The sequence below is a fragment of the Zonotrichia albicollis genome, chromosome 13 (genome assembly GCF_047830755.1).
Source record: "Zonotrichia albicollis isolate bZonAlb1 chromosome 13, bZonAlb1.hap1, whole genome shotgun sequence".
Taxonomy (NCBI): domain Eukaryota; kingdom Metazoa; phylum Chordata; class Aves; order Passeriformes; family Passerellidae; genus Zonotrichia; species Zonotrichia albicollis.
Genome location: NC_133831.1, coordinates 18585326 through 18596246, shown reverse-complemented (window position 1 = coordinate 18596246; position 10921 = coordinate 18585326).

Genomic DNA, 10921 nt, shown 5'->3' with positions numbered 1-10921 from the left:
AGTGAATTAATTAAATTACAGGTAGCAATCTCTTTCCAGCTGAGAAATTTGAAGGCTTGAGCAATTAGTCTGCCTGTTAGGCTCAAATCACTCAAGCTAAGGAGACACTAACACAGGCTTTGCTAGAAATTCTCCTGCAAATGGAAAAGGTTTGAAGCAGTCACCTTGCCCATGTTTCTGAAGGAATAATACAATTCAATTTTTCCTGAGAACTGTCAACAAGTACCAGGGGAGTTCCTTGAAGATCTGAGGCCTGGCAAATTGCACCTGTGTTGATGGAGGACAAACAGGGCCAGTGCCCAAAACTACTGAGGAAAATTGTAAAATAGCTTCACACTTTCAGCCCTCCTCTAGCAACTATTGAAACCTATGGGAGATTTTTCATGAATTATAGCTCAGAATGCTGGCAGATATGTGCAAAATAATTATGGCAGCATTTTCCACTCCCTCCATGAAACTATAAATAGGATGCAGAATATCCATGCAGTTTTTTCTCTACCAATGCACTACCATGAGAGGAACAAAACTATTAAATTTAAATGCATTGTATGCATTAGCCTGGGAGATCCAGCTAGCAATAGCCCTTCATGCTCAGTCCCCAAATCTTTCTGCTTATGTGGTGTGTAGACAGTAAAGGGCTGTGCTCCCACAGCACAAACAGGGTACAAATCTTTCCTGCCATTCACATAATTCTGATAGCATGGGGATTTGGGGCCTGTTATAAGTTTTATAAGCTTTTATAAGTTATATACATTCTTCATGCATTTAACTCTGTTTATAGAGAAGCATGAGGCACATGAAGTTCTGCTTCTTTGGCAGATGGAACTTGGCCTAAGACAGGGAATGGGCAAGGCCTCACAGTTTCTCCATGAGACCAGAGATACACCAGAAGAAATGTCCTAATCTTTTCCCAAACCAGACAGAGATCTTCCTGATAAAACAGGCCTTTCTTAAGGAAGGTCTTTCAGACACCAAGCATGAAAATTACTCCTTTCCAGCAGAGGAATACAGCAAAGGCAGCAGATATTCTTCTGTGCCTCTGCATAGAAAGTAACAAACAGGAAATGGTAGAAGCCAGAGGAAACAGAAGCCTTATCTTAGTAAAAAACAGTGAATAAGATCCAGTAGGGTTTCTCTGTAAGAGATGTAATATGGCTGATGTGGGCATCTCATGAAAAATGGAGAGTTTGTAAGTGAATCTGTGTGTAAGCCAGTGGTGATGCCAAGGGATTGTTCTGTTTGAACTTGTAGCTGTCAAATGTGAAATAGTTTCCAAAACCACACTGAGGATTGATTCTTAGTATTGTAATTAGTGCTGACTTCTCAACAAATACACAAAGGAAGAAAAAGAAAAAAAAATAAAAGCTGTATTTCTAAGATTCTATATCTGTCCTTGATAGTAAATGAACATGTATGGACAGAGTAAATGTCCATATTTATAAACATATTGGTACTTCCCTCTGCTGATGCCTGTCCTGCTAAAATTGGGATTTTCTTCCTAGACAGTGACTTGGAGAACATGATCCCTTTCTGAGATCATCTGCTTCTGTTCTGCACAATAAACCATGCTCCTTCTCAGATCCATTCACAGCCCCTCTGCCAATGTCTGTCAACTCTCAATGGTCCTGAATGGTTAAATCCTTTACCCAATAACCTCAACACAGTAGGATCAATGCCTTTTAGTTACTTAATTCAAATGTTCATGTTTTTCTTATGCCTCTCCTCATGCTTTGAATGAGTTTTTGCAAATCCAAAAATCTGTTGTTTTCATTCAAATACCAGCAAACATTTTGTTACTCGTAATTTTTAGTCATACCTACAAACAAAAGATAAATATCAGGATGTCACATACTGTGCTACTTCCTATATTGCTTGCTTTTGTGGTCCTGCCACTTTCTTTTCTCTGTATTCTCTTTTCACTCTCCCTTTTTATACAAAAGTATGTGTGGGACAGGAATGTCCTCCTAACTTTATATTCATTGAACAACTGGCACTGAAGCCCTGGCTTGTGATTAGGATTCATAGGCATGGTGCATGTAAAAAAAAATCAAAATAAATTAAAAAATATAAAAACCTATATAATTTAGGCTGGTGTGAAACTGGAATTGATACTGGTTAGGCTCTGTAAAGAGATCTATGACTAAAGACATCTGAAAATCCAATTGCATATTTTTACCTAATACATTTTTGTGTCTTGTAATTTGAAGAAGTGTCCAGTTGCAGTCTGGATAGTTGAAAGAATAAAACTGAGTCTTTCATCACAAAAACTGAAGGCGGTGTGGGCTTAGCATGTACATCTTAGTCAAGGGCTTTGCTTGTAAGGAACTTCTGTGACATCAGAAGGGTAAGTGTCCATCAGCATTCCAATGTCCTGGGTGTTCAAAAGGGTTACTCCATGAATTATGGTCATGAGGACTTGGACTTTTCATAGTCCTTTTGTAGGAAGTGCAAGGAGTGCACATCAAACAAACCAGTCTCTTTTCTTTATGCACACATGAAGACAAAAATTGCAATTGGGAAGTGCAGTGGCTGTTCCAACATCCCCCAGGCCAACACAGAATCTGCTGATGGAAACAGAGACACAGGATTTCATGTCCTATTTTGCTTTTCTTGTTAACTGTCTGAATTTGGGCTATCCTAGAATATGGAAGACTGGTAATGTTTTATTAAATATGTGCAAAAGGAGATGTATCAGAGCATTCACAGATTATGTTTGTCTAGGTGAAACTTGGTTTTTCAGACTGCTAAAACAGTGTAATGCATACATTACTCATAGTTTATGTTGTAGATAACATAATCCTTTTGATGTAGGAAATAACATCTGTCAGATCTCCAAAACAGCAAATGATATTTTTTTTAGATTAGCCTTGTAACTTGTCTGTATGAGTAATAATGTGCATTTCAGCACTTGGTCTAAGCCAGTCTCTGCTGCTGAACCAAAAAAACCCCATCACTCAGGAACTCATTTCCAAGGCACAGAAACAGCATTTCTTTGCCTACTGGCTGAAATTAGTTGTTTAGTGTTTTAACTGAGTTAAGACAGAACACATCTTTACATCTTGATGTCACTGCAATGGCAGTTCAAAACTCAAGGCAAAAATGTGAAAAACTGGGAATGGCTTAGCAAAGGGTCTCAGACCAAGAATTGGTTGCTTTTTCCTCCATCAGCACAAGAGACGCAATTGATAACCTCTGTCCTTAATTTGTATTGATAACATGCAGACATTAATCTCCTTCCTAGGATCAGTCCTGCCACCATCCTCTTTGGGGAAAGTGGCTTTTGGGGCAGTATTTTAAATATGGTTATGGGCTTGACACACAAGCTTAGGCTGCTGGGACCATGTATTTAGTGGTACTGACATAAAAAGGTACCTCCCCACCACCCTGTCCCTATTTGTGCTGGTTTTAGTTTATATTGTACAAAATGATGTTGGAAAAGGTTTTGCATAGTAAGAAGGGTTTTGTTATGGTTTCATGAAGCACCATGTTATAACAAAGTTACAGAACTAGAAAGCTACAGAAATAAATGAAATTTAAAATACTTTGTGAGGATTTATGTGAGCATGTACACAGTTCAGAAGGCCTCTGGCACTAATAAACCCCAGTGTCTATCCTCTAACTAGATTAAATTCATTTCCATTAGAATTCAGCAGATGCAGCAGCCAGGGGTTGTTTTTCATTCCCAGGGGGTACCTTCTCCTTGATGGAAACTCCAGATACCCTTTTGCTTTTCTAATTGGTGGACAGCAATCAGGGAGGTGACAATAAAACTGAACTTATGGTAAACACCAGTTAAAAAAGGAGGAAAGAGTTGAAGTGGACATGGCTTAAAGTAGTTTCTTAATGGACTGCACAACTAAAATGAAAAAGGAAGATTTGAAACTGTGAAAAACACAATGCCCAATTCAAAAATTTGAACCTGGATAGTGGAATAAAACAATTGCAGAGAGAGCAGCCATTGTAAAAGATACCAAATTGTCAAAATGAAATCAGAAAGGAGAGGTGGCAGATTAAGGAGTTGGAATCAAGAAGTTCGTTCCTGTTTTCCAGGAATATGCTGAAATTTATCTCTGCCTCAAAAAAAAATTCCACAACAAACCCCCAAAACTTTGAATGCAGTTCTGTAGGAACCCTACAGTCAACAATGACAAGAAATTTGATATGGTAAAATAGTTGGATTTTCTGAATGAACTCTAACTCCTTGCTAAAAGCAGTTTTACAGCTGCTTTGATGTGCAGCTGGAGAAGATTCTGCTGTGGTTAGTTACCAGGATAGGTCACATTCCAGACCTTCCCATTGTAATACTCTTCTAAGGACCATTTATTGGAAGTCCATGGATGAAATTTATTGATTGTGAAAATTGTCTGTAATGTGATGACTGAAGGGACATGTTAGCTGAAACTATTGGAGTCACTTTGTTTGAGATTTGTCCCTGAATAGTGTAGTTTAGAATACATACAGAGAGAATGATTTTATTGCCATTTATTTTATGGCAGTAGATTTCCCTACCACCCATCCAAACTTTCTGAATGTGTAGGATGGCTAACAGTAAGAACAGCTCTGCAGCAAGAAACCCCCATGTCCTGGAGCTTAAGCTCTTCTAAACAAATCAGGGATTTTTGCATTAGCACTCAATTCAGAATTTTTAAGGTAGCATGTGTTACAATAATAAATTAAGAAATGGGAAGATTGAGACTGTGCAAATCTCTGCTTGATATGATACAGCTCCAGTGGCATATTATTCAAAATAAGGAGATGGTGTTACAGCAGGTTTCCCAGGTGCTGTGCATCAGGCTGAGCAGGCAGCCAGGGCTGCAGTATTTTATCATGTCTCCAAGTGCCTCCCTGGGGTGGGCCTGCTGGAATGCAATCCTGTCTGCAGGATCCCTGTGCTAACAAATGCACTGAGCAGTGCTCCTCCTCATCCCCACTGGGCCAGCCAGCACAGAGTTTGCTCCATAATTATGAAAAAGGATGTGTGTTTCACTGTGCAGATGTTCAAATGATGTACTTGCTTTCTTCCATTTAGAGAGAAAGAAACTTTTTAGCAGTATCACAGTGAACACAGGCACAGCTTGCAAAGGATTTCTGTTTAATATCTTATTGAATGTTGTTACCATGTCACCCAAAAATACTTTGGAAGATGATATCTTTCTGCAGCTGACAAGCTATAAATTTTCTCTCAGGCAGCTCTGCAAATGTGTGATCTTCCCAAGAGCTTTTCATTTTAAGCAAATGTGCAAAATAATCAAAAGAAGTATGGATTTATTTATAACTACCTAAGAGATTTTACATTCAATTTTGGGCTTAGTGTAAATGCCTAATTTTAAATGAATCAAGTCTAATAATTTTACAAAAGCCTTTCAATTTGGCCAGGGAGCTGTCCTCTCCATAAAACTGAGAGAAAAAAAACCCACCCTCAAAACCCAAACCAAAAAGCAGTAACAGGAATTAAAAACCCAACATTTAGTAGGGAAGACATTATTGATGGTTAGTGTCACCATTCTAATTAGGATGGTGAACCTTTTCTTGTCATATGACATTTTTCTAATCGTTCTGTTGCAAACCAGACTGTTTTAATTATTTTTTCCCTTTTTCTTACAACACTGTTAAAATAGCCCTGTTGAATAAAAAGAAGCCTGTGCCTCAAAACCTTTCATGTGCAGCACCAGCAATCCATGGGGAGGCTGGAAACAGAGGTGCCACAATGGTAAATGATATGACAGTAGGCAGGGAAAAATATGTGTGCAGTATGAATTAGGCATTTATATCAAAGAACATTATAATGCCTCGAGCTTCCTCTGTACTCAGGTGTGAAAAACAGAATGTTATCTCTTGTAATTTTCCCCCTTCTCTGGTAAATCAGAAGTGTCAGGGATAATGCATGTAATCAGATTTCTTTGAGGCTGACAGCTTCCTCAGTGCTTCACCCACACTGATTTTATAATCCTCATTACACTCTGTGGTGTCTGCTTGGACTATCTCCCAGTAAAATTAACAGGAATGTTGAATGACAAAGGATACCTGGCAATAAATATCCTTACCTTGCACTGCTCCCAAATCACCTCATGTAACGTGTTATATTTATAACACTTATAAACTATAATTTGCTGGTGTATTTCTGGTGATAACTCTTCATTGACATTGATAATGTTTTTAAAACCTATTTTAAACAGAAATAGGAATGGGAATAAAGTTGACCCTTACTGCACTGTATAATCTTGCTGCATTTGCACCTTGGTGACCATGAGAACTCTGCTGAAAAATTACTAACAAGAGGAAAATTCAGAACTCTCCAGTCACCCATCAGTGAAAGCAGAAAGCAAACCTTTCTTCTTTGTCCAGGCTTCCCATGGTAGTGCTCCCATTCTTACTGATTCATGCAGAAAATGAAAACCAGGAGACTTTTTGTCCCTGTTTGTATGGACAGAGGAAGAAAAGAGGGAAAAAGAGTGGAAGCATGACCATTTTCTTTGGAGGTGTTCTGAAAATGCTCCTTTTCTGGCAAATGTTTGTGCCTGTGCTCAGTCACGAGCCTGGTGCAGTCAATGAGTAAAGGCAGAGCAGGAGAACAATGAAACATTTATGTGCACTGAGGGAGCTGAAACCAGCAGGAGCTGGTAGACGTGGCAGGATCTGAGCAAGGTGTTAATCATGTGCCTTGGGAGACTGGTTGCAAGTACAGAAATGGGGATTAGTGCCTGTTTTCTCATCAGAAAACTTGAAGAGAAGCCCTTGGCCTCTGTCAGAGGCATTTCACAAAAGCAAAAATGGGATTTGCAAGCAAGGAAAGTGATGCCACTTTCTTTTTCTCTCTAACATGTTCATTGCATATTTCATAAATAGGCTTATGACAAAGACATACCTAAATCCTATACAGGTCTCTCATTTTAGGAAGGCTCAAAATGTTGGCTCTTTGCCTGAGCAATGAGCAACAGTATAATGAAACAACCTTTATGAATTTAGAGAAAAACTACCTTTAATGTGCTTGGTATGGGACTATACCTCAGCAAATTAACTTATTTGTGCCAGCTACAGGTATGTGTATGTTTCCATACACTGTTTGCTGCTTGTTTTTGTATTAAACTAAAGATATGTTGAGTCTGGTGGAGGACTTTTTAAAATATAATGTTTAGCTTTAGCTGGCACCTGATTATTTGCATATAGAGATCATCTGTCAAAGTAATTTACATCTGGTAATAGTCCCAGATTTAAAACAAAACAACAAAAAATATCCACAAAAAAAGCAACCTGTTTAATGGATGACTTATTACTTTCTATTGTTTCTAATTACATATGACTAGCCACTATTGTTGTTCCTCATGTCATGGTGCAAGACTAATTTCTTCCATCCAGCCATAACCTCCTAAGAAGCTTACCAAAAGAAAATCCTCAAAAAACCCTTGTTCAGTCTTACAGACATGGAAATTTCAAAAGTGGAAAAGTTATGATATATGTTTTTCACTATTTTAAAATAAATTTTTTATCCTATAGTTGGCTTAATGAATTCTAGTTATGTAGTTATGATTTCTACATAGTATCACGTGAACACAGAATTTCTCCAATGCTATTTAATGCTATATAATTACATATCTCATTTTTCACTCAGAAGAATTTAAATGAAGCCTGCATATTTACACAGTATGACCTGCATGATTCAGGAGATTTTAATTGGTTCTAAAGGCTTTTAAATTTAATTATTTGGAATCTAAAATAGGTCAGGGCTGATTGGAATTTTATTTTTTCTAATGACTAGTTATAGATTTTTGCAAAATAACTTGATGGTCCTCAGCCTCTCCTTGGTTTCATACTGATCCTCAGGAGGGCTGGCTCTTTGTGTGGCTGAGAGTGTACTCCTGCTGCCTTGAAAATCAGAGCTTGTTTTAAAACATTATTTAGATTAATTATACAGGCACTCAGTCACTTGCTTCCCTCCTAAAACTGGAAGGTAATAATTGCCTAGAAATGAGCTGATCACAGATATTTCTGTGAGCTCGATGACCTCAGCTGGTACATCAGGACCATGAAATCCAACAGTCTAACATAACATGAGCTTCCAAATGAAACATTTCAGATACTAAGAGTGGGATTCTATTTGCCTTCTGAAACTTTAGGTCTTCTCAAAGTTTTGTTTGTTCCCTTATTTTAGGGGAATCCAAATTTGAAGGAATTGCTTGCATAATGCAGATATTAGAGGCAGCCTTGCAGGAAAAAAATCCCCAAGACTTCTGTCACATGAGTATTTACCAATAAAATGAATGCATGCCCAAGGCCATGCAGGTAAATAGTGGGATATCACTGCCTTCTTACAAACTAGGCATTCAATGTATACAAAATTGCTTTTTTGTAGGGTTCTTCTTAGCTCAGAATTTTATTGCTATGCAAAATGTGCAGTTCAAGGACACATATGAAACAGCTATCGATGTCTCTCTGTAAAAATAAGTTTCTTTTTTAATTAGCTGCTTTAAGTAGTCATACCATTCTTTCACTTTCTTGCTGCCAGAAGGTCCTTAAATAAAGTGTTTGGGAATACTGATGTTTAGCAGGCAGGGCATTGAAGAAAATAAATTAACACTCCCAAACTCATCCCACTGCAGAATGAAGAGATCAGTAGAGATCTTAGATGTCCTTCTGTAATATGTGTAATCACTAATTTTTAATTAGTGTACTGTTGCCTTTGGGTACTTCAATTAGGCAAGCCTCAAAAATAAGTGTGTTTTGTTGGACACTCTGTACTCAGTTTTCTTAATGGCCCAATATTCTTATTTTGATATATAATAAAAAAGTATTTAGGATAGGACACTGGGTACAAATGAATTAATTACTTTTAGAGACTTTGATAAGCTGTCAGTAGAAAATCACTTAAGCATGTGTATATTTCCTTGCTTCAGTGTTGTTACAGACAAGCTTAGAATTGAGTTTATGTTTGGGTGCTTTGTTTAGGGTGGAGGCATTTAGCTCCCAGGACTGAGTGTTACTCTGACTGATCAGAAACAGTGTTTCTGCCTAAGAAATCAAGTCCAGATAAACATTTGAGTAGCCAATTTATCCTCTGATAATCATGTTTCATCTCAAGAGAAAGATGCTATATGTTGCTCTTACTTTCTTCATTTGTGAAGCAAAAAATGGGTTTTAAAGAAACATAAAATAATCACCAATGACTTTTCACATAAAAATTCTTATATCCTATAATAATTTGTGAACTTAGTAAAATGCTACAGTAACTCATATCAGTAGTGTGAACAAGTTTATCCCTTTTACTCAATGGATGTGAAGTAACAGGGCTTTTAATAATGAGGACACTGTCCAAAGTTTAAAGGAGAGAAAGAGTATTTTATTGCATGAAATGAAATGAAGACTTACAGACATTATTGGCAAATAAGAAGACACAGTAGGGCCAACTATGTCAACTATGGGACAGCATAGCCCTAGAACTTCAAGGACAGTGGAATTATACACTTCCACACTGACAGTAGGTACATTTCTAGTAAACAATGCACACAAAAGTAATGTCAATAAATTAGTAAAATTTGACGTTAAAACTACTGACTTCAGTTTGCAATTATTATATTAACAGATACTGCCAATTTAATGGCTTCCCCATAGAGTCAGCCTTTATTAATCAGCATTTAGAAAGGCCTCAGATGGAGTGCTGTGCCCAGTTGCCAGAACTATGGTCAAAAATAATGAAGGAAGCAGCTACAGAGTATGCAGAGAGTAAAACCAGGAATGATTAGAGGCCTTGCAGTGGTCATCTACAGATGGAAAGGAATTGATGTAATGTACTGGAGAGGAAAGTATTCAAAAACAGGAAGGTGAAAAAAAAATGCTTCAGTGTTCACTGAAGTGTTTCAAGAATGAGCTGAAATTATAATGGGAGATTTAGATTATATATCACAGGGAGAAGCAAGTAATGGTAAGGACAGGCAAACATCAGAAGAGGTTTAAACATTTCTGCTGTGGGAGGACTTTTATGAGCTGCTTAAACAAACACCTGGTAGGAACAACAAAGGCATGGCTGATCCTACCTGGCAGCAGCAGCATGGAGTGGATGATGCATCTTTGAGCCCTCGTTTCCTACAGTGATGAAGGCTGTGCCACCTCGCCATGGAGTCTGTTCCACCCTTCCCTCTCTACTCTGACCCTGTGGGCAACGACGGCCCAGTTCCAGGGGGGAATGAGTCCCAAACACTCTGAAGGTCCTGTAGCTTCCTTGCTGAGCGTGGAGGGAAAGCTGAGCTAAGCGGTGGTGCTGCTGCTGCCTCTGGTGTGCTGGAAGGGCTGGAGTGAGGGCTGGGTGAGGGAGCAGTGCTGGGACACAGCAGCTGCCTTGGCTGTCCCCCTGGAGCACCCGCAGCCACAGGCACCTGGGCCCTGCTGCCACCCGGGTTAGGGCAGGGGGGCAAGCTGGGGGCACTGCAGCAACATGGGAACGAATTGGGCAAGAAAAGAGAAGAAAATCCCCTTAGAAACGGGGTTTAATTACTTTCACTGCTCAAGAAACGAGTTTCACTCAGGGAAAAGCAAGTGTTTGTTTGGATGCTGTTGTTTCATAGTCACCAACCAGCAATGCATCGATCTGGTACAGGACTTGTCTTTTTTTAGCAAAAGTGTGTGTTTCCAGGATCAGAGTGTTAACCACAGAGATACTTTGTACAAACCACACAGATTACCGGAACTGATAAGCATTGTGGTTCTCATCTCTAAAAATACCAATTGCTACTATAATAGCTGCTTTTCCCTTGCTCTCTATAGGATGGTACCTTTTTTAGAAGCTTCCACTGGTGAATAGACCTCCATATGTTTAAAAATACATCAAATGATTAGCCCTACTCTGTACTAAAATTGAAGGTGGGGAAAAAAACTTTGATATTGAAAATATGTTGCTCCTGGATTGTATCCTTTCTATCCAGGACAAAAA